Source organism: Convolutriloba macropyga, chromosome 13, assembly GCF_964194025.1.
Source record: "Convolutriloba macropyga chromosome 13, txConMacr16.3, whole genome shotgun sequence".
Classification (NCBI taxonomy): domain Eukaryota; kingdom Metazoa; phylum Xenacoelomorpha; order Acoela; family Convolutidae; genus Convolutriloba; species Convolutriloba macropyga.
Window position 1 is genome coordinate 29,561,165 of NC_134480.1, and position 25,366 is coordinate 29,586,530.

Consider the following 25,366-nt stretch of genomic DNA (forward strand, 5'->3'; position numbering starts at 1 on the left):
ACAACTTATCTGTCAGACAATTTGAAGATATTCACTTGCTTGACTCCACTTGACGATCAGTCGATTGTAATATGCAATAGAGTTCAGGATCCCTCTCCACCAATACAGAATAATTTTTCAAGTGATCAACAGAACCGAGCGAACTATCTCAACAAAAAGCCAAACACAGCACAACAACCGCGTTACAACCCGCTTTATAGCGCAGCAGCAAAACGTTATTTTGCAACCATTACTCTTTCTCCCGACGAGCTAGACAGCTTTAGGGCTTTCCTGCCCGTGATAGATAATTTCTATCACTTCCAACTGTACGTAAAAAATAAACAGAGAGCTCGAGAACATCGGAATCAGTTCAATTATGGCTATGAACAAAACAAACGAGAAGCTTATACAGTCCCCCAAAGAGCAGCGAATCCCACGTTGGAAGCAATGGGCGGACAAAAAAGTTCCTCAATTTAGATTGAAAAAAACACCGCCAGAACGTGAGCTATCACTTAATGAGATGCCGAATGAGTTGCGGTTATATGTATTGGAGCACCCCGAAGTTGAAAAAGTCTTCAATCAACTATCGTTCGAGGAAAATGACTCATCAACCGTTTGTTATAAACTAGAGATAATAAGTCATATTAAAGGTTTCAATTTATTTGAGTTCTGGTACATGAAACAGTTGCCCAGTGAATAATTCAAAAAATTAACATTTTATATCATCCTTGTTTCAATTCACTTTTCACTTAATTATTTTTCTCCAATGAATCAAAGAGACGAGGCTGACGCCGGTATCAGTAATTTAGTCTTCGATGTAAACAACAAGGAGAGGCCCCCATGGCGTTGTTGTTCAAATTCAACAGTGCCAAGGTCCGAAGTAATATTTTTTGTTCGAGTGAGTATCATTGTCTTAATGATCATTCTTTGCTTTTCTATGCTCTTTCTATTATCAGAAAGCTGTGAAGAGAAATCAGTTTGGATTGCTCTCTTATCGAGTTTAGTTGGTTACATTTTACCTAATCCTAAACTATGAACAAAAATATTCTTACACCTGACAGGGTATTCATGTCAATTGTAGAACCAAGTGGTTGTGGTAAAACAGAACTCTTGTTTCGAATGCTAAAAGGTTCGACCTTTTATCCACGTTTTGAAAAAATTTATTATTTTTACAAAGAGTTCCAACCACTTTTCAAAGATATGCAACGAGTTATACCAGGGATTGAGTTTCTAAAATACTCAGGCTTTGATATAACAAAAAAACTATCGCATTGTCTGCTTATCTATGACGATTCATGTGAAGAAATCTTCAACGATAAAGAATTTGTAAAAATAGCTACCTCAGGACGTCATCGCAAATTACATGTTATATACGTCAAGCATAATTTGTTCAATCAAAGCAAAGGGTCCAGAAACATTGATCTGAATACAACACACATAATATTATTCAAGTCTCTTCGTGACATTCAACAAATTTAATATCTTGGAAAACAGTTGAATTGTCTCCAACTGATAAAAGAAGCATACAAACTAGCAACTGCGGAGCCCTTTGGACATTTGATGATTGATCTCGACCCAAAAACTAGCCAGGGTTTACGTTTTTCATCGCAACTAATTGGACCGGATCCTTCTATTTTTTACATTTCGTCCCCTTAAGCAGTCATTACAACAATTACAAATGAAAAAGAAGCATTTGCTTATGCTCAAGCAATGGGTAAATAAGAGGAATGAGAACACAGCTCAAATAGGAATATTACATCAGGGCGATTTCATTTGGTTCTTGAGTGACTGTGTGATGAACGTATTCTCTGGAATTGTACCGATCAATAAAGTTGAATTAAAAAAATTCGAGAAAACACTACGTAAACTTGCAGACAGGAGAGTTGAAAAAAGTGAGAGAATCAGGTTTTTTCGATCAGATTCTGGAATCCGTCTAATTAAACTGATTGCGTTACCTTGTATTGCTTTTCTGCAAAATGCACACTGAAGAGTTTGTGCTAATTCTTCGTCAAATGTATGCGAATGAACAACCTCAAATTGCTCAACTTCTCAACAATAAAAATGTCCGAGAGAAAGCAAAACAAATATCACTGTTGCAAAGAAGCAAGTCTCCACCAGCACCTTCTACCACGCAACAAGACACGCAACAGCAGACCGATAATATTTTGGAGAATGTCAAAGATGAGTTGAATGAGACTAGAGATGACAAAACTGATACAAAATTTTCCAGGGAGCGTGTTTTGAGAGATATTAAACACCTTGACAGAAAAAAGTTTGAAAAAGCGAGCATAATATTGGAAAAAATAGAAGAATCAGAATCTCTATCGCTGGATCAGACGTCGAGACTAGTGGTTAATAAGTCAAGCACTGGAATTCTTGTCGCAGATTTTCTTTACGATCTACAACAAACAACCTCTAAGCTTTCACTTGAACATTACCAACACAACAATGGAATCAAATATTTACTGGTGGCTGTTGATGTTTTATCGCGATACCTTAGAGTGCAACCAATGAAGGCTTTATATGCAAAAGACAAAAGACGTTGTTGAAGCGTTCAAAAAAATGATTGAACAGAAAAAACCAAAAAGGGTTTGGACAGACAAGGGATCCGAGTTTAAAGGTGAATTCAAAAAATTTTGTGAAAGAAAGGAGATTCATTTATATACAACCGAAAACGAAACCAAGTCGGCATTTGCTGAGAGGAATATTCGATCGCTCAAAAACATTATTCACAAATACCTGGAGGAAAATTGGCCTTGGACTTATATTAAGCAATTGCCCCAGTTTGTAAATACTATAAACACTAAATACTATAAGCAAAATGCACACTGAAGAGTTTGTGCTAATTCTTCGTCAAATGTATGCGAATGAACAACCTCAAATTGCTCAACTTCTCAACAATAAAAATGTCCGAGAGAAAGCAAAACAAATATCACTGTTGCAAAGAAGCAAGTCTCCACCAGCACCTTCTACCACGCAACAAGACACGCAACAGCAGACCGATAATATTTTGGAGAATGTCAAAGATGAGTTGAATGAGACTAGAGATGACAAAACTGATACAAAATTTTCCAGGGAGCGTGTTTTGAGAGATATTAAACACCTTGACAGAAAAAAGTTTGAAAAAGCGAGCATAATATTGGAAAAAATAGAAGAATCAGAATCTCTATCGCTGGATCAGACGTCGAGACTAGTGGTTAATAAGTCAAGCACTGGAATTCTTGTCGCAGATTTTCTTTACGATCTACAACAAACAACCTCTAAGCTTTCACTTGAACATTACCAAGTCCTGACCTTTCTAGATATCAGTTCACAATTAACTTGTAACACATACGCAAAAAAATTTCTTGCCTTATCACTAAACGAAAAGATACAGTTGTTTGAGGATGAACCAGAAAACGAAGAATCAGGAGTCTCGAGAACAGAAGAATCAAAAGCTTCTGGCGACGATGAAGGAAGCTTTGAAGATGCAAAAGACGAAATCCAACCGTCTAGATCGTGGACAAATTACTTCCTCTCACGTTAAACAATTGAACAAATTATACACAAAAGGTAGTGCAGCTTTTGGTAGCATTGCTAACTTGAAGAAAGCCAGTGGTTAACCAAGATCCAAAGTGGTTCAATACCTTCAGTCGAAAGCTCCATACACAAAATACAGACAATTCAGAAAAACTTTTCCGAGACTAAAAGCTGTTGCATATAGAATAAACGAAATCTGATCTGTCGATGTGGCGTATATGGATAAAATTGCCCAACACAACAATGGAATCAAATATTTACTGGTGGCTGTTGATGTTTTATCGCGATACCTTAGAGTGCAACCAATGAAGGCTTTATATGCAAAAGACAAAAGACGTTGTTGAAGCGTTCAAAAAAATGATTGAACAGAAAAAACCAAAAAGGGTTTGGACAGACAAGGGATCCGAGTTTAGAGGTGAATTCAAAAAATTTTTTGAAAAAAAGGAGATTCATTTATATACAACCGAAAACGAAACCAAGTCGGCATTTGCTGAGAGGAATATTCGATCGCTCAAAAACATTATTCACAAATACCTGGAGGAAAATTGGCCTTGGACTTATATTAAGCAATTGCCCCAGTTTGTAAATACTATAAACACTCGTGTTAATCGTGTTACCCAACTTGCACCAAATAAAACTTTCAAAAAACATGAACCGTTTCTAAAACATGAACCGTTTCTAAAAAATACTAGCCAAAATACGAAGAAGGAGACCTGGTTCGGATTGCAAAGCCAGACGAAATATTTAGGAAAGGTTATAAACAAAATTACACAGACGAAGTCTTCACAGTATTCAAGGTTGCTACCCTTAGTCCACCAACATACAACCTTATAGACGCAAACAACGTTATAATTGAAGGTAAATTTTATGAACCAGAATTAGTCCAAGTGAACGTTCTTCCTGTCAAAGATTAAACATGAGTATTCATGGAGAATTTACTATTGATTTGATATCGAATGCATCAATGGGAATTTTTACCAGTAATACTATGGCCAAGTTTCGAAATCAACTCGCTCAACCATTACAGTTAGATGGAGATTGGCAAGTTGCCCTTGCTTCAATATCATTTCCCTCAAACATCAATAATGTAAACTCAGCCGAAATAGTTGCGTATGTCAGTTCTGGCGCTGAACTTGATGCTTCACATAACTGAACCGGACAACTTCGAAGAATTCGCAAAGGTATATACAACAGTTTAGAAGAGCTTCTGAATGAGATTTTTCGAATCGCTCAATTGAAAAACTTTGACTATGATTTTGACACTGTAACGCAAAAGTTAGTTTTGAAAATTGGAACTAACGAAGGTTTGTCATTTGAAGATGGAGAAGTACCCAGTATTCTTCATTTTAAAGGAATAAGAGATATTTCGAATCATGGTTTTATTCACATTGGTTACAAGTCAGAAAAAGCAGGCAACTCTTTGAACAGACATGTTGGAGAATTTCCCGTTGATATCACTTGCGGATCACAGTTAATAGTTGTATATATTGATATAATTGAACATCAGAACGTTGGTGATGTGAGAGCTCCAGTAATAAAAATTATTGAGTCTGAAAGACGTTTGAGAAGCGGTAGCATAAACACAGTGACACCCATACACCACAAGTCCTACACAAATTTGGATTACAAGCCAATATTATCAAACAACATTCAGAACATACAGGTAGAGTTGAGAAACGAAACTGGAAAACTAATTCCTTTTACTGGAACCGGAAAAGTTATAGTCAGTTTAAAATTTCAAAAAATTATTTAATATGGAGGCATACTACAGCAATCAAGCATCTCAATCAATGCCGCATTTTTTTGGACACTACAGACAAAGAGGCAGCGGTTTTGGAGCGCTTGCTGCAGGTATTGGAAGATTTGCTCTGCCATTAGCACGCAAATTTCTCTGGCCCGCAGCAAAAAAGATTGGTCGTGATTTATTTGTTCAAGGAGCACCGGAGTTAGTAGAAGTTGCAACCAGAAGAAAGTCAGCAAAACAAGCACTGAAAAGTACAGTAGCCAAAACAGCTCGCAAACAAATAGGTGGATCTCTTCAATCACGTATTGCATCAGGCCGTAAAATAATTGGACGAAAAAGACGACAATACACGAGACCTCGTTCAAACCAAAAACGAAAAATCTCAACCAGAAGAATCATTTCTCGAAAACCCCGTCCGAAAAGGAGTCGTCTGTATTTTTCTCGCGAGTGAAAAATGCGAACTAATATTGTGATACCATCTGAAGCCACTCACAGTTCTTTAGACTTATTTGAAAAACCACCTTTGCTGGTAAAATTTGATCAATCATTCGAGCAAAAAACAGGACCGCTTTATTCGCCGTCAGGATCATCATTGGAATTTGAAGTTGTTGGTGATCGCAACAATTTTATTGACTTACAAAAAATTTACCTGGAGATCAAGTGTCGAATACTTCAAACAGATGGAACGGATTTGCGCTTCACAGCTGGTGACGCTAATGCCAGTGATCTTCCATATTTTGCTAATAATATCCTTCATTCACTTTTCGCCGACTGTACTGTTTCTGCAAATGGTATCAAAATTTCAACAGCTAATGGACACTATGCACACAAAAGTTTCATAGAAACTGAATTCTCTCATGGGACAGACGCAAAGAAATGTCAGGGGTATGAGTATGAAGAAAACCCCGGCACTATTCCAGCAGCAATATCAGATATAAGAAAAAGAACAGTGCAACAATCCGCACGCATAACATTATATGGAAAGTTGGCGGTTGATTTCTTTTCATGTGAGAAACATTTGGTTAGTGGAGTTACGTTACGCATTTCAATGAGAAGATCCCAAGATGACTTTGCCGTCATCAGCGAAGACGCAGCGAAACACTACAAGGTTAAAATAGATGAGGCTAATTTATTTGTCAGGAAGATGACGGTGTCAGATAATGTTGTAGGTGCAATTGAGAAGACATTATTGAAAACTCCGGCAATTTACCGATACAATGAAGTAATTACCAAAACATTCTTGGCTACAACAGGCCAACAAAGCTGGAAACATGAGGATATTTTCTCTAAAGAGCCAATCAGAAGAGTCATTGTTGCATTATGCGTTGGTACAGCATTCATCGGTACCAACATCGCTAATCCATTCCATTATCAAAAATTTGGTTTAAGAGAGATAACCATTTATCGAAATGGTTTTGCAACGGCCGGAACTCCAATGTCAACAACTGACAACAAGAGGTTGTACTACAATTCAATGAGTGCATTAGCTTATGTAGAAAATGGCCATGGAATACCTCTGAGTGAGTTCGCAAACCATTATATAATGGTATTTGATCTGACCAGCACTCAAAAGGCAACTTATGACTTTATTCATCCAGAGCTCACAAATTCATCATTGTCTGTCGAACTCAAGTTCGATGCAGCGTTAGCTCATAACGTTGAAATATTTTTTCTTGGGGAAAAAGCATCTACGATCTACATTGACTCTGCAAGAAACGCATCTAAAAACGCTCTTCCCATGATCACATACTAATGGACGGAGATCAAATTCATCTTCAGGTGAAAAAGTGTAAACACCTCAAATTCAAATTCAGAGGGCTTTATGCCGCTGATAATTATCCTCTGAACTTGCAAACCAACACATTTATTATTGTTAATGCATCACGATCCAACTCTATTGGAACCCACTGGGTAGTGCTAGCTAAACGATATGCATACCCAATAATATATTTTGCGGATCCATTGGCTCTACCCTTGACTACCTACAAGGATATTTTCAACCGTTTACAACAGTGTAAAGACTTGGAGATAATGATGGATATCATGGAACATAGAAGAGACATTCAGTCTCCATTGCAATCCTCAGACTCCCAGCTTTGTGGTTTATTTTGCATATACATTGTTCATTATTTTTATAGTGAGAAATTTCCGTTTATAACTGATGTAAATGAATTAGAGTTGCTAGCTTTTGTAAAACATATGAAGTAAAAGTTAATTCAATTTTCAAACAACAACACTTTTTGAATATCAATTTTTACAAAATTGAAAGGTTATGAAAGAGTTTGAGGTTTCTCTCACAAAACTTCCGTGGCCACTAAGCAGAATATCCATTATCTGATAAAGAGTTGACGAGTGTTCACCTAGCATATGCTGGCAAAATCGTTTCATAGTTACATCAGGGACTGTAGAAGAACGTTTGTTGGCCGTCAAAGTACTAATAGATTTCACTGTTGCCTCACTCAAGGGTGCTGGAAGTTGTTTCTGGTTCTTGGTAACTGCAGAAGAAGTTGATTTTGAAAGGTATTCAACAGCAACATGTAGTCGTGAAATTATTGCACCACGTTTAACAAAGTCTTTTTGCGTAGGCTGAATAAGTAATTTGAAACAGTTAACCAGACACGGTATCACCGCAGGTACATAAAGAGAATCGAATATGTTATCATCTTGCGAACCAAATTCATACATAACATGATAATGATTGGAGCTAAATGTACAACCTTCGATAACTGTTGCAGATGAATGATAACCATATGCATAATTTTCAATTGTTGTGTTTTCAAATTTTGGTTCCGTCTCACAAATATTGTACTTGAAACGTTTTTGAAATTTCTTGAAATATTCAGGACTGTTCTCATACATCGCCTCAACCATAACGAACAAAAAAGAAAAAGCTAATAAACTAAATATGAAAGCATAAACAATGACAGGAAGCAAAAGGTATAATAGAAATTATTCCGATTCCTCATTGACTGTTACAGATGTTTTTGGTATCTTCTTCTGGCGCTGAGTTGGTGTTTTGCCGGCCCGTTTTGCTGGACGCTTCGAGTCATCGGTTGAATTCGGTTTTAGAAGTGAGTCGATCAAACCAACTGGTTGATCAAGCATTTATTCTAGTTTTTCTATGTTCTGACATAGCAAACGAAACTCGCGCTGAAAGTGTAATTTTTTGATTGAAATCCCAGTCGACCTGTGTACTATCACGTTTGAACAATTTCAAGGATAAATAGGTGCCAGTGGTATGATAAGTCCTAACAGCAGCCCTAACAAGCCGTTTTTGATTGAGTGAGAGATCCAAATGAAAGTCGCTGTACTCAGCATCCTTAGACAAAACATTACCCATAATGATGCATATATTGAGACAAACTGTATCAAAGTAATCTGAAATGATAAATGACTAATACATTACTGTTTGTTGGAATGTAAACAATTTCAAACCTCACGCCAACATGTCTAGACAAGATAACAGCTGAACAAACAAATCCCCCCTCCCTACGCTTGTAAACAAATTTATACCCCTTTATATTAGCTATGACATTTATACGAAATATGAAATTCAAAAGATCGGAAAAAATATACCCTGCTGAATCAAGACCCATTCAATGTCACAATTGTCCAAGGGAATTTAAAAATTTCCATTCACTAGTGCAACATCGCCGGGCCAAGCATTATAAAGGCCACAGCAGAAAACAGTTTTACAAGTCCCGACCTTTAAATCTAAAAACTGACAAATTTTCATTAGCAATGGATAAATTAGCTCGCCTCCTCGAGTCTATTTATGTTTCTAGAGAGCAACCCAATTCAACTTAGGTCATAATGACATAATTCTATTTATAGACATGACGGCATAATGATGAAATGATTAAGTCAAATAAACAAATCAGTCTGCAACAATTTTTTCAATCTTTCCGCCATTGTTCTTTCTTGTTGTTCAATATAAGTTTTGTGAAAATTCTTTAGTTCTTTGACACATTATTACATTACTGCAAGTCTTTTGTTGCTTAACTTTCTTCTTGAATTTGCTTTCATCCTGCTTTTCCTTTCCATTCCATAACATATAAAAGCAGATTTTCATTTCTCTTGTTACTAGAATTGGTTCTAGACTCGGTGCTGTTCTAGGTCTTTATAAAATTTTCCTTACAAAGAAAACTGTGTGCTTTGTTACCGTTTAAATCCGTAAAATCAGAACAGAAACATCTCAATTGTTTATCCATCACCTGCAATATGGCTGCTGAATATTTAGAAATTGCAAAGACAAGTGAGCGAGGCACTCGAACCCTTGTGCGAATGTGTCACAACTTCAAAAATATTGTCCTTGTAAAGGAAAGCTTTGATTATAAGACAGAATTATGGCACACAAAAAACAGCTTTATTGTTCCAGTTAATTACATTGAACCAATACTTGAATACACAAAACAAAACGATTTATTTCATCTTACAAAAACGCCAGAAAAATCACCAAGACAAGAAGAGTCTCCATATGCTCATCGATATTATGGATGTATTACTCCCATTCAAACAAAAAAGCAGGATGTGAAAAAATTGGCAAAGCGAACAAGAAAACTTTTTGCAGACTACGATCATGACTGCATTGAAATTTGGGAGAATCAATTGGGGCAGCTAGAAGAAGTTGAGCAAATATCTGGTTTTTGGAATTGTGATCAGTCGCCAAGTGAAGAAAGAAAAACCACGGAAAGCCTCCCGTTGCTTGCCAACAATTTTTTTGATGATGTCAGCATCGATGAAACACCTCCATTGAGCCAATGTTATGCCCCCGTCAAGAAAGTCATCATTGTACATATTGTATTTTTGTTGCTTTTCACAATGTTAAAGCATGATAATTTTGTTAACATCTCGAAACCAGTTCTTAATTAAACTTTAACTAAAGATTCATCTTAGCACTAGAAAAATATTGTGAGACAGAATTAAGCGATGCTGAAAATTTCAGACATTGGACAAACAAGTGTGCGAAACAATGTTTTAAACAAATAAGCGAAAGTGGACTGGGTCGAAATAAACCCAGCTGAAGCTTGGATTGTAGTGAAATCACAGTAAACAATCAATAAACACTTTTTTATCAGATAGTCGTACACCGTACCAAAATTAGGGTAAACAAATAAGAAGTAAAACTGCGAACTCAATATCACCTGTTTTAAACAAACAAAAAGTAGAAAAACCGTTCAGCATATAAATCTATGTGTTGTTTACACAACAGTCTGCGCGGTGCGTCCCCCCTTTACTGCTGTTTGCGGAGCAGTAGCTTTCTGTTGCAAAAGTAAACAAAAAAGACGCGCACTATGATTGGATGAAACAAGTTAAAATTACAGCTTGCCCGACAATAAAATTCTTACATTTGCTTTTTGCCTTAACCTGAAATTCACTTAATTGAAAAACTTCAACTATTTTCATTTCCTTTTCGTAGTTTTATTTTCCTTTTTTGCGTTCCTATTCCTTCTCTCTTTCCACTGTTCATAATGAACGCTGAAACGTGTACAATTTGTCAAAAAAACTCGCAGATAAGCGCAGCCTCAGACGACATATGCAAACGGTTCATAAACAATACGTCCAAACCAACCGATTCGTGTGCGATGAATGTGCGTTTGCTCATGAAAAAGTCATAGAACTCGAAACGCATATGATACAGCAACACAACCCAAAACATCCCCGCTACTGTCTCTACTGCAACAAGTTCTATGTAGACAACCTCAAGTACATGGAGCATATGAACAAAAACCATGGACTTCCAGTATGGAACGCTGATCTGGAAAACAACCCAAGTTCTGGAATTCTTCCGTCCGAGCAAGCTTTCGGTGGTGTTTTGAAAACCTACGACACACCAGTGGGGGAACAGGAAATAGATCTGCTAAGTTTTATGCGGACTAAACAGGACGAGATCGAAAATGTTGTTCAACTGAACACGCAAAATAGCGCACAAAAACTTCAATTCAGTGCATTGATGCAATTAACAAAACCAACAGGTGATGAAACCGTTGATAGCCAACCCGATCGAATTCAGATATATATCAATTCAAAAATGCAGCGCGTTGACTTCACCGGATTGAGTAAATCATGCTTTGCTGGAATGATTGAGCAAATGCTCCTCTCACTGAACAACTTCGCATTTCATGGGAGCGGTTGGACGGTAGATAGAATTGAGAATGTCGAACTACGATTTGTCAAGTCAAAACCAATTAGTGCCTCTTCCTATCTAGCTCTCCCAACTGAGTTGGCTGGAAGTCAATACTTGCTCAACATTCGCAACAGACATGATGAAAAATGTTTCCTATACTGCTATACTGCACAATATCACAACAAAATTGGACCCAAATTGATACCGGACAACGCCTCCTGGAGACAAAAAACAAATCCAATAATGTATGGTCCAGAAAATCCCGGAGCAAAGTAACCAATTGGTGAATTCATGATGCCAATGGCCTTTCACCAATTGAAAAAGTTTGAACAGCTAAACCAGGTACGCGTTAATGTATTTCGGCACTCAAACAAAAAATTGATTCCTTTCCGCATATCAAACAACCAAAATTTCGAATTCAACCTGGACTTACTCTTGCTAAGTGATGGTTCAATGCATCATTATGTGCTGATCACAAATATCAAAGGACTAATTCACCAGTACATTCAGAAATAACAGCGTTTGGACAACCATTTGTGTCGAAACTGTTTTCATATTAGCACTTCAATCGAACGACATGAGAGACATGAAGAAATATGCCACCAAAACACACGAGCAATTATTAAAATGCCAAAAGCAGGACAGCAAAAATTTGAATTTAAAAATAATCAAGCACGTTGGTTTGCACCTATAGTCGGATTTTTTGATCTGGAGTCTATAATTGAACCCGTTATTGACAGCAGCAGCAGCAGCAACACACAAAGCTTGAGCACTACTAAAGCGCTAGAAGAACACAAGCCATGCAGCTATGCTTTGCTTTTTGTGGCCTTGAATGAAACGAAACCATTCTTTTTCGATCTGAAGTGTGGGCCGAATGTCATGATTGAATTTGTCAAGTCGCTGGAGAAAATTGCCAAGAGCATTTATGATGTTAAACAACATTACAAAAATTTTTCCCGTGAACCATCAATACCAAAAAGAGAAGCTACTTTGTGTTGGATTTGCGAAAACGAATTGAATACAAGTCCACAAGATCCCACAGTACTAGATCACTGTCACTTCACAGGAAAATTTTTGGGATGGGCACACTCGCAGTGTAATTTGAAACGTAGAAACCTAAATTTTACTCCACTGTTTGCCCACAATTTGACAAACTATGACCTTCATCACGTAGTACTTGCACTACAGAGCCTGAATGAGAAAAATACAATTTCTGTGGTACCAAGCACAAGTGAGAAATTCATCTCGTTGCAAATTGGAGTGCATATAAAAGCAACAAAGAACAAAGAGGGCGTTTGGACAAACCAGTATGAATACATAAGACTATTGGACTCCTTCAATTTCATGAATGCTTCTCTTGACAAACTGGTACAGAACCTGCCCCCGGATCAGTTCAGCTTGCTTGAACAACATTTTCAAGAGTGGCCCACATCGTCGGTAAACCTGTTGAAACAAAAAGGCTCGTTCCCTTATTGCTACGTTGACAGTTTTGAAAAACTTCAAGAGACACAGCTTCCCCCTCGTGACAAATGGACCAACAGTTTACAGCAATATGAAATCACAGTGAGTGAAGATGAGTACAAGCAAGCGCTCCAGGTATTCAATTTATTTTCATGTCAAAATATTGGTGAATACTACAACTTGTGCTTGAAAACTGATGTGTTCCTACTCGCCGCAGTTGTTCTTTGCTTTCGACAAGTTTGCTATGACACCTTAGGACTGGATTGCTGTCAGTATTACACTGCATCAAATTTGTCGGGCGACGCAATGCTCAAAATTTGCAATCCCCATTTACATCTTCTAACTGAGAGGGAACACCTTGATATGTTTGAGAACCTTATAAGAGGAGGCGTGAGCTCGGTGTACAATAAGCGTCTTTGTCGCGCAAATAACAAATTTCTTCCTGATTACAAACCAAAAAACATTTCTTCGTTCATCATTATGATAGACGCTAATAATCTATACGGAGGAATCATGGAAAAATTCCCACTGCCACTATGTCAATTTGAACTGTTCGACAAGAGTGAGTGGACCGACGATAATGCTCAGGAAATTCTTCACCGAATTTTAAATACACCAGATGATGACCCAGTAGGATACATAGTTAAAGTAGACCTAAGCTATCCCGACAGCCTACATGATCTACACTCTGACTTTCCCTTGGCACCCACAAAAGAAGCTATTGATGAATGTTGGCTCAGTGAATACCAAAGCGACTTGTTGGCCGATATGCAAATTAAAAAACCCCCGCAGGTAAAAAAGCTCATCCAGACGCTTTTCGATAAACAAAATTATACACTACACTACCAAACCTTGAAACTCTATGTTGAACTAGGATTGGTAGTAACCAAGCTTCATCGAGTGTTATCATTCAAACAAGAAGTGGCTGGCGCCATACGTGAAACTAAATACCGAAAAAAGAAAGCAGGCAAAGAATGAGTTTGAGGAAGATTTATACAAATTAATGGTAAACTCATCATTCGGAAAAACTTGCGAGGGAAAACGAAACAGAATGAAAGTGAAATTGGCGCGCACTGAAGAAGAAACACTCAAATGGACAGACAAGCCCGAGTACCAGTCATCAAAAATTATCAGTGGAGATCTGGTCACTGTATGCCTTCAACAATCAGAAATACTGTGGGACAAACCAACCATCGTCGGTGCTTTTTTACTGGATTTGGCTAAGAAATTCATGTTTAAGTTTCACTACAAAGTTATGAAGAAGAACTTTGATTGTAATTTGCTTCATTCAGACACAGACTCCTTCTTGTATGAAGTGCGCTCAAGAGATTTCTTTGCAGAAATACAGAAGAAAAAGCAGGTTGCAGAGCAATTTGATTTTTCGAACTTCCCTCCCGAGCACCCAAAATACAGCTGGGACAATGCACGTGTCACTCTTAAATTCAAAGATGAGATGGGAAGCCGGCCAATTGCTGAGTTTTGTGGACTCAAGCCAAAGCTGTATTCAATCAAGCTCGCTGAAGGCAAGTCTTTTTCACTAGCCCCCCCTTTTCACTCTACAAACACAAGTAATCAAAACAACAGGCATTTGCGAAACATTCTAGCAAACAAAGTTTTTTTGGGATATGGAAAAAACGGGATAAATTTGAAATAAACCAAGTTTTTTTTCTCAGGTTGCGCCCAACAGTCAGCAAAAGGGGTAACAAAAGATGCACGGCGCAGCATGACCCATGAATTATACAAGCAAACTCTTTTGGGCGGCGAGGTGGTGCGTCTTCTCAACACCCGAATAGCCTCTAGCAACCACAGGCTTCACACAATAGTTGTCAACAAGAAATCATTCTCGGGCTATGATGATAAAAGATTCATATTAAGTGACCAAGTATGAACGTTGCCTTATGGACACAACTCATTGAGAGAGGACATGTTTTACAAAGCAATACTAGATGAGCCGGATTGGGGTTCGCTTGATGCAAGCCAAAACGAGCAGGAAAGCACGCAGCAGGCGCGGGATAGCTCGCAGCAGGCGCGGGTAGCTCGCAGCAGGCGCGGGATAGCTCGCAGCAGGCGCAGGATAGCTCGCAGCAGGCGCAGGATAGCTCGCAGCAGGCGCAGGATAGCTCGCAGCAGGTGCAGGATAGCACGCAGCAGGCGCAGGGTAGCACGCAGCAGGCGCAGGGTAGCTCGCAGCAGGTGCAGGATAGCACGCAGCAGGCGCAGGGTAGCACGAAGCAGGCGCAGGGTAGCACGCAGCATGCACAGCAAAGGCGCAAACAGAACGAGCAGCAGAAAAATAAGCAGCCAAAGCAACAACCAACAACAACCATTCCACAAACAAGCACCATTCTCAACTCAAGTTTCAACTCCCCAGACCCAGGTTTTTATCAACGTGATTATAGTGAAGATGAATTAGAAGAAAACTTGGTAGATTTTGACAAAATGTCAGAGTTATCGGACAGTGGGTCTTCTACAGACCCAGCTTGCGATTGTTTTATTTTGGACCAAGCAATTGAATCCCATAACGCAAGTATTTCAAGTGAGAATCAAGTCACTTTGCCAGCACCGAAAAGCAAAAAGAGAAAGCAGAACGCAAAAAAAGGAGCAGCGAAAAAACCAAGAGCTCGCATTATAGACTATTCATCAACTGACGAAGATTAAACTCAGTGATTTGTGTATGCATTTTCACAGACTAACTAAGTTTTTTACCATTAAAAAGCCCGCGAACAGAACTATACAAAAGTAAGCACCAACTGAGATAAAATTTTTAGAGTTTTTGTTGAAGTGCTGAACGTCCGGTCCCTCCTCTTCTTGTATTCCACAAGTTGTATTTCAAACCTGTAGCTAGTAACAACTCCCTCAGTAAAAAGTTCCTCTCAAGAATCCAGTAGCAGTTATTTCAAGTCTCAATCAAAAATCCTCCACCCCAAAACAAAATTCCCACAACGTGCGCCGCGAACCACTAGCTCGATTGCTAGAAGCTGCTTGATCTCCACATCAATATATTGCAAAGCCGATCTCAAATGTTCGCGACCAGAACTTCTACGGCGAGCTCAACCTCCAGAGTTCACAGTCTTTCATTGGAATTTTGGATTTTTGATTTTGACTTGAAACAGCTGCCAACAGATTGCCCAATAGGTACTTTGGCCTTTTCTCAGCTCATTTCAAAAGTTTACATAGAGATTAGTTTCAATTAAATAGAAAGTTACAATTCAGTACAAACAAGACACATCGAAAATAAAAGATTTGTACATTGTTTAATGAAACGTATTAACCAAATAAGTTCGCGGGCTTGGCTTAATTGTTTATTTATTTTGTAATTCTTGTCGTTAAACTTTTTTGAGAGACCAGAAAAAGTTGTGTATGTGATCTACTGATCCTTTCAACAACTGTTGAGTCGAATAAATTGACCGATTCTGTTGTATTTTCTATTCAAAAGTTGGTTTAAAATTTCGCAGGACCCGAATTTTTTTCAAAAGCTCCTACCCTTTATCCGGTTCATTGATATGATAAGTTAAAAAGCAGAAAAACAACCGGATAGAGCAGATAGTTCCTTCCCGTAATCAGGTCCTGTAAAAAAAATTCTTACTTAGTTGTTGCGAAGGTAGATGAGAAGCTCTCCGTTATTGAATTGAACGACAACCCTGCCCTCTACCTGGAACTTTTCGGGAACTTCACACTTCCCACAGTGACATTGGTTGAGATCAATAAAACCTTTGTCCAGGCACTCTTTGATTGGTCGGAGAACAAACTCTAAATAGGTTGTGAAATTTTTTTTTGTTACAGTCTTTTTAGACAAGTTTCTTTTTTCTATGATTTGTATAACAGTAGCTTTTCGTTCTATGTCTACAGGTTGTACGTTATCATTCAAAGCAAATTTCTGCAAAACACCTTATTGGAATGGATAATCTTATTGCTTTATTGCTTACTTTTTTTGTTCTCAGTTGTTGGCATTACTTCTGTTATGTTTCTTCAATTAACGTCTAGCTGAAACAATACTTTTCTCGAAATAATTCAATAAAATAAACATAGAAAAAATTGCTCTCGATTGACTAGTAGGAGATCTAATCAATTGCAGCCTGCTTGAGTCAGGGCGTCGGGAGACTTAAAAAGGACTCTGACTTTTAGTATTAAATTCAGTTCAGCTGCTTGAAATTGTGAGTGAGAGAGAATTGTAGATTACCCAAAACGCAAAAAGTCAAGGGCGTAAAAGTCACTCGAAAAGTCAAAAACGGGCAAGCGAACATTTTGCATAAAAAACACACGTTTACAATAATTCGAAATCCGAGAAGAATCCCGATTAATGTACGAGGAACACCATCTCTTCTAAAACGATATATTGCAAACGAATCTGGTTTTTTCTCAATCAATTTTTTGAATACGCAATTACTGCTATTGGTTCCCATAACCCCGATTGCGATTCGAATATCAGAAAAAATGACATTAAATGTTTAACAAAAACTTTTTGAAAAGCGTGCTATTTCTATTGTATTTCGTAGCTGCCATGATCCTGCTTCTTAATGAGCGGATACAGGGACAAGTATCAATGCCAATGAATAACAGACCTAACAATTAGACTAAACCAGGGCTTTATGGGTTTCTGCAGTTTCTGTTTCTGCTGTTTCTATTTCTGCAGAAATAGTTTTTCGGTATCAACACCGCTCACTTACAGTTGCTTTGCAGAGCAAGTACTGTTAAAAATAATTCTGAGCAGAATAACACGAATGAAACTAATCTCGATAAGTCCAATTTTTGCCCCCCCCCACCTAGCGGCTTTTTACCCCCCCCCCCCCACTTAGCGGCTTTTTACCCCCCCCCCCTCAAACGCACGTGTATTTTTTAAGAAAAATCGTTTTTCCCAATGTTTCTTGAGTCTATTTTCAAATTTCAATCATCATAAAGTCTAAATTGAACATAAAATGTCAACAAATTTAATAAATTTTCCCATTGAAAAAACTTACAATTTGATCCCAGCAACTCCAAATAGTGGTTGTCGATCAATCTTCACAAAGTCGTTTTCGAAATCTTGAAAGATGGCGAATTTTAACAAAAATGAAGAAATATTTAGTTAAAGAGTTACTCAGAAACTGAAAATAAATTGAGAAAAAATTGAACTGGAAGTTAACTTATGTGAATACCAAATATATCTGTAGAATTTTTGGGGATAATCTGTAGGGGATAATCTGTAGAATGGTTAAAATGTAAAGATATTTTCTGCTAATAAATGTGCAGACAAATGTTTTTTTTAGCCAAAAATGTTTGTAAGCCGGCCTCCCCTGGTACCCCTGAAACCCTTTATTCCATTCCCCTAATTTTGATTTTTTGATCTGTCGGCAAATTTTTTAAGATTTCGCCGCAACAATCTAGTGGGGGGACAAAAAACCGAAAAATCGGAACATTTTTGGCTAAAAATTGGGTTATGTTTTGTGAAAATCGGATATGTGCACGCTCTTTTATAGCAAAAGTCAGCAACAGAGAACAATAGCGCGTAGAAATGCGAAGATTTACAGTACTAAAATGGCACATACTTGAGCGGAGGTGTCTGGCATTGCTGAATAATTGGCGGGAAATTAGCACTGTTTGCAAATTTTGCAAAGAATAAGAACTGGTTTCAAATAGCCGAAAGAAATTAAGACGAATGAAATAATAATATAGCACCATAAAATCTTCAAAAAATCTGACTAAAACCTCAAAAATTTTACTGCATTTTAAAAAATTTCAAAATGTCCCACCCCGTTGTAGATGGCCACCTCAAAATGTCCCACCCCGTTGTAGATTGCCACGCTGCAGTAATTGTCCGTCCCCCCCCGTTGAGGTTCTAGTCAGAATTTTATACTACTTATTTAGATGATTATCAATTGTTTTGCGAATTTGTCAATGTATCAGTAAAATAATAGCGTTTTTAATTTAGATTTGCCTATATTTGTTATTTATCTAAGTTGTCTGCTCACTTAATATCCAACAAAATAACAAATATCATAACAATTTGTATCTGCCTTCTAGTGCGTCAATAATTGAAGTTTTTTAGATAGTTTTTGCAGCTAACAACTTTCATGTTTTAACATTTTCTTAAAAAAGGCTGCAATGAAATTTTTCGGTGTATTTTTTTCAGTCTGTCCTTTTGTGACAGCGAAACGAAGTTATGTTCTCTGGTAAAGTTAATTGTACAATTTTTTGAAGGAATCCGTATATAGTTACGTTATTAAGTCAAAAAAAGTTACGTTATTACGTTATATAGTTACGTTATCACGTCAAAAAATTGCAAAGAAACTATTAAACTATTTCTTTTTCAAAGGTCTTTTTCTTTTTCTTCAATCATCAAGGTCTTGGGTAAATTAGTTTTTTATGTCAATTTTTCTGTTGAATTAGGTTTTCGTGGTGATAATGAAAACTTAAGCACCAAAAATTGTATTGTATATTGCATTTTTGTTCCGGCCCCACACGGGGGGGGGGGGACTATATACTCAAATGGGTTTTTTTTGTTCAGTCAATTTTGGCCGATCGATATATTCATTGCAGAGAAATGTGAGTGGTATCATTAAAAAGGTGGTCCAGCGATTTTTTTGTTTTTTCGTTTTTTTCGAGGATTGAAGTTTTGTGTGAACATGGGATATTTGTTCACATTTAGTGTGAGTTTTCTTCAAATTAAGATATTTTCTATTAGAAAAATTATTTCAAACTTAAATTTTTGCCAAAAAGTGAACCAATTTAGAGTTCCTAATAGATTAAAGGCGATAAAAAGACTAGTTCTGGTCTCATAGAGAGCTTCAATATCAAAAACATTCGAAATCTATTTGAGAGCTCTTTTTTTATAAAACTTTTCTAATTTTTGCTTTTTAAAGTCACCTAGAGACAACTCACTGTTCATATCGAGGTTCCGTTAATTACAAGTTTTCTTTACAGTCAACTGAAGCCAGCCCAATGAACAAAAAAAATAGTTTTCAATGAATTGCTCATGTTTTTTTTTAAATTCGACTCTGAGTTTTCGTAATTTTTAAATGAATCTTTGATTTTCTTTTGAGCTTTTTCTATTAATTTTTGGAGTCTAATGGCATGGAATTATCGACTAACAGTGCAATATGTTCCGTGATGAGATTTAAGTGAACATATCTAGTTCTTTGACAGGACACCTAATGGCTGTTAAGACTTTAAAAATAAATTTTCAAAAAATTTTCGTACATTAACCATTCATAAACTTATTATCGTGAACTGCAAGTCAGTCTCTGAGATTACAGCACCCTCTTCTTTAATACTGTAACCAAATTTGGTCTAGCTGGCGGTTTTGTCTTCTTATTTTTAGTAATATGACTTTAATGACACAAGATTTCAAAAAGTTTTAATTTTTTTTTGGATATTTCCGTATTATTGGTTACTTTTGAAATCTTATCACATTATCCTATTGACAGCTCCTATTGGATTCAAGAAGACGTTCTGTGGATCGCAAAAAAATTTTTCAGTGAAAAGCTTGGTTTCAAATGGCTTCGACCTTTTCTTCTCGCACTTCTCTACTGAATTTTAGGTTTGAGCCTGACTTTGTTGTTGTTTTCATAGTCAAAGGACTTGTTGTGTTGTCTTATTGATTACCAATGCAAGACAAACATTCCCAAACTCCTATTGAAGCATATTTGAGTGTATTTATTGACTTCCGTTGAAATTGAATGAATTTAATGGCTGTTAAGAATTTAAAAAATAATTTTTCAAAGAATTTTTTTGAACATTAACCAATCTTAAAATTTTCGTGAACAATTAGTCAGTCCCAGTATTGACAGAACGCAATTGCTTTCTACTTGTACTAAAATAATTTTCATTGGCGGTTTTATCTTCTAATTATTGATTATATGAGTTCAATAACATAAGAAATCAAAATTAAAAATAAAATTGGATATTTTCTTATTATTGGTTAATTTTGATCTCTTATCACCTCATCCAAATAATATACCCATCATTCAAATACCATTCTAATCACATTGGCTTGGAAAAAACATTCAATGGATCACAGTTAAAGTGTTCAGAGAAAAGCTAATGGTTTAAATGGCTTCGAAATTTTCTTCTCGCACTTTTCTACTGAATTTTGTTTTTCGCAAGTTTTTGTTGTTTTTTTCATAGTCTTAAGACTTATTGTGATCTCCTATTGATTATCTATGCACAAGAATCATTTTTTTCAGGCCATTGTGTTATTTTTGAGCCTAGTTATTGACCTGCGTTAAAAGCTTTTGATTTTAATGGCGGTTAAGACTTTAAAAGGTTTTCGAAATTTTTTTTTGAACATTAACCGATCCTAAACTTATTTCGTGGACTGTTAGTCAGTCTTAGTACTTACAGGACCTTTTTGATTTCTAATGCAGCCAAAAATAATCTGATTAAAGGTTTTATTTTTCTGCCTATTAGTTTTAAAACTTCAATGCCACTAGTTTTCATTTTTTTTTTAATTTCGGGTATTTTTTATTTTTGGATCTTATTGAAATCTTTGATTTTTTGAAACTATAGAGAAGAATTCCGTTGCTGTTGAAAAAATAGTTGAGCATAGAAAAATTTTGGTGAAAAGTTCATTTTTTAATGCCTTCGGCACTTTTCTCGCTCAATTTTTTTTTCTTGAAATTGCTGTTTTTGCGTGTTTTTGTTCTTTAGGTAGCCAAAAAATGCTGACCAGTCTCTCAGGATTGTAATTGAGGATTGAATTAATGATGTTACCCGCATCAGTTAGTCAGTTATTAGCCTTTAGTCTTAAAGTTTATGATATACATTTTAAAACATTTTTCAAACTTTTCAGTTCTTTGTACTTTTCGTCAAATTGTAACATATTTTCATCAATGAGAGGCCACATCCAATTTTCTGTATTCCAAAAAAACATATCTAGTGATAATTTTTTTGACCGATGCCTTGTTGGACAATATGCGTTTTTATAAGCAATTTTTGTGTGTTCAATTTTTGCGCTTCTTTTTCTCTTTTTTCAGAACAATCGCGTAGTAACAGACCCCAATGGTTTACAAATATAGCCCAAATAAACTTATCTAATCTCCCAGTATAATTCTAACAGCTGAATTAGTAGAATTGAGAATTGAATTAAAATTACATAATATTCAGATAATGGCTAATGATTTTAATGGTAGAAATAATTATGTGTTTATAATATAATGTGTTTTCGCAAATCGTTTCAAATTATTGAGGTTTTTCTTTAGTTCGCTTCTAAGGCTTAAACTACCCAAAGACAAAATCTTTTGGTTTTGTAGTAATTTTTTGTAATTTATCATGGATTATTTAGTTAAAAGCTAATGATTTTTAAGACTTTTGAAAGTTCTTGGTTTAAAAAATGTTGATTAATTCTTGAATTTTGCCTCATTGATCGTAACATAGTCTCATTAGGAAAACTTTCCGTCCGCTGTATAGTTAGGACAAATTAAATTTGAGTAGTTAAGGTTTAGGTTTTATCTGACTGCATTTTGACGTTGTTACTCTGTGCTTTTAAATTTAGATATTCAGTTTTTGCCGTGGAGTTTTTTCGTTTTTTTTTTGTCTCGTAGTCTCTATAAGGTCAGATCTCATTGGCGCTGTAATAAGGCATGGCATTATGTATTTCAATTGGTAGATAGGTTGTGTAACGATTGTTTTCAACGCAAACATCTATTTTTGTTATTTCTTCATTTGGTAGACAATTAAGTCAAATATGTAGATGAGCTCGGGTCGGAACATCAAGTGCGAACGCACATTAACGGGCCGACCTGTTCAAGTTTTTGAATTTAATTGATAGAAGTTTTTGGGACTGAATCTTTTCAAGCTTGTGCGTGATAAATTTACATATTACAGACGCCATTGAGGACATTAAGTTAAAAAACGTTTGGTTCATTTTTGCAAACTGTATAAACTCTTTGTCATTTTTCTCTCTGTTTGTTTCTTATGTTTCCAATCAAATTCCTGCTAGCCTGCAAAAATGTTGTTTTGTATAATTTTCTAGAAAAATGCTTTTCAGAAATAAGCATAGAAACGTTAGACACATTTGCACTGATTTTGTCAACTATTTTAGTTTTTCCAGTTGTTTTTTTTCAAATGCTCAAAAGCTAGCAGCTGGATTTTACGAAGAAACGGGGTCATTCCCAATTTATCCCCTCCCCCTAAGTTAATGGTCATTTGACATATAGTCACTCTCATCATGGTAAACATACCATAAGGAAGGCTATAATTTTGTGGAAAGTCGGGAGTGGGGCTATAATGGGAAAGACCAGACTTTCCGTCTTTAAAGAAAAACTGAGATAAACTGATATCCTGAGGTCACTAATCCACTGCTCATTGCTATTCTCTAAAATTACGCCTCACTAAAGTTGACGAGGAATACTTGATGATGTTAAAAATAATTTTGGACTGTACCCCCACCTTTTCTTGCCTCTTTAACGACTAAGAATAGCTATGTCTTTCCCATTATAGCAAGTAGGCATATAATGTAAAGCCTTCCCCCTCCCGCCCCCTTTACCATATTTATACCGTAATGATGGGCTGTAAATTCGTGGGGGGTATAATGGGAAAGAACTGGTTAGCCTTCCTTAGTTTAGCTAACAAAACTAAAGCCAACCCAAGGCTGGTGGTCTGAGGATTTTAATTAAGCTCACGCTCAATATACTGATTATGTACAGTAAAGTGAACGCAAGTACAATAAACAACTACTTCGATATCCGCGGGCTAGAATTGATTCTAGCTTTTTCGGGCTATTTTTCTTTCACTAGATTTCACTTTATGAAAGTAGCTTAAACTTTACAGTAGCAATTTGGATTTATGATAATATGACAGGTTATTTTACTGCTAAGAAAGGTAGCATTGATACGGTCGGACTAAGTTTTGTTTCCCATCAGGAAACCAGAGATAACAAATATATTAGTCGTTTAAACACATACGACCAAGTTTCGAAATAGCAGATCTCAGCACTGACAGATTCTACAATGGCAATTTTTTCTATATACAATGAAATATTTCAAAATTGCAAGTTCCTGTTTTATATAATGGTTAGGTGACTGTGCTTGACGTCACTGAGAGCTTCTGGCGTTTATGGAGAACGGTCCGAGAGATTAAGTCAGAAATTCGAAGTGACTTCTGCAGAGTCACGTAACCTTGCTTAAAACCTGCGCGTTTTAAAAGTTTTAAAATGACGAAATTCATAGAAGTCAAACTTTTTCTCTAAGTATGCAGGCCCTTCTACCATTTTAATTTCTTTCGGCAATTTAAAATGTGCACGCGGGTGTTTTAATCAGAGTTAAATGACTCTTGCTAAAGCCATTTTGAAATTCTGGTCCCATTTCGAATCACTGCGGGGTTCTGGTAATGACAGATTCTCTCCGAGATTTCATCAAGGTCGAGTAATCTATTACGAAGCGTTAATTAGTGACAATGATTGGTCTCCTTTTCGCCTTTAAGTGGATTACTGGTATTCTACAGGTTTTCTGATCTCTAAGATTAGTAGTGGTTTATTCTACAAGTTTTTTTAGCTGGAGCAACTTTGTTCATACCTTGAATTTTTATTTCCGTTTTTCGAACATTGACTTCTCTTTTAGAACAATGTATTCTGTTTTCGATCATTACAATTAACAGTAGCTTAATTTCTAATATATATATATATATATATATATATATATATATATATATATATATATATATATATATATATATATATATATATATATATATATATATATATATATAGTAATTAGGAACTGCTTGTAATAATCAAGGTTGAAAAGTCATTATGAAGAGTTTTCTCCCCATAGGAGTCCCTCATCTGTATTGAAAATATAGACACCCTATTAATGACACCGTAGTAATAAAATTCGAAACTTTAAAAATACCTACTTACACATAGCACCCTCTATCCCCCACTCATACTACCCCCAACACTCCCCCCGATAATATACTTATTCCCTCCACCTTTGCCTACCTACCCCCGACTTAACTAATCTCTTCGAAAATTGGCCAAGTCCTACCCCTCCCTCAAATACTTTTGTCCCCACCGGCCTTAACCACCACATACTTCACAAAACTAAACTAAAAAATTTCTGGATTCAAAAACTTATTTTCCTTTTCTTTCTCTTTTATAGCTCTGTATGAGTTATGTAACGTGTATTAAGAACTCTCAAAGAGCACTGCCTTTTCTAGAATCTGATCATAAATATTTCAACCTTTTTTGTGAAAGAATAGCCAAAATAGGGGGTTAAGTTTAAGACAAATTCTAATGGTAGAACGAACAGAAACTAGCTGACTTAAACATTGACATTTTTTGAAACGACTTTAAAAGTCGAGTGGAAACAATAGTGTTTGTGTCAGTTTTTGGTTTTTAGGATAGAGTCTTCACGTGCGGTAATTTAGTTTCTGTTTTGCTTTAAACTTTCTCTTTTCTCTTGAACAATTTTTAGATGTGATAACTGTGCTCTAAAGGTGAACAGTTTTAATAATTTAAGTCTCCGATAGGGCTAATGATTGACATTATGCATTTTCATTTAATTGTTAATAAACTTTTTAGTTTTGCGCGAACTTATCGTCCTTTAATCTCTGATCTCTCC

The 25,366-nt window shown here is 36.3% G+C and overlaps 1 protein-coding gene across 5 annotated transcripts in view; it reads left to right on the forward strand.

Moving 5' to 3' along the window:
- Positions 1-25,366, forward strand: part of LOC142351498 (phosphatidylcholine:ceramide cholinephosphotransferase 2-like) — a 51,333-nt gene that overhangs the window by 10,677 nt on the left and 15,290 nt on the right. Inside the window, exon 2 of one of the 5 annotated variants that reach the window (XM_075403548.1) lies at positions 25,145-25,163. The exons of the other annotated variants lie outside the window; for them this stretch is intronic. The gene's annotated coding sequence lies outside the window, so the exon portion shown is untranslated. The remainder of the gene's footprint in view (positions 1-25,144; positions 25,164-25,366) is intronic. 5 annotated transcript variants of the gene reach the window in all.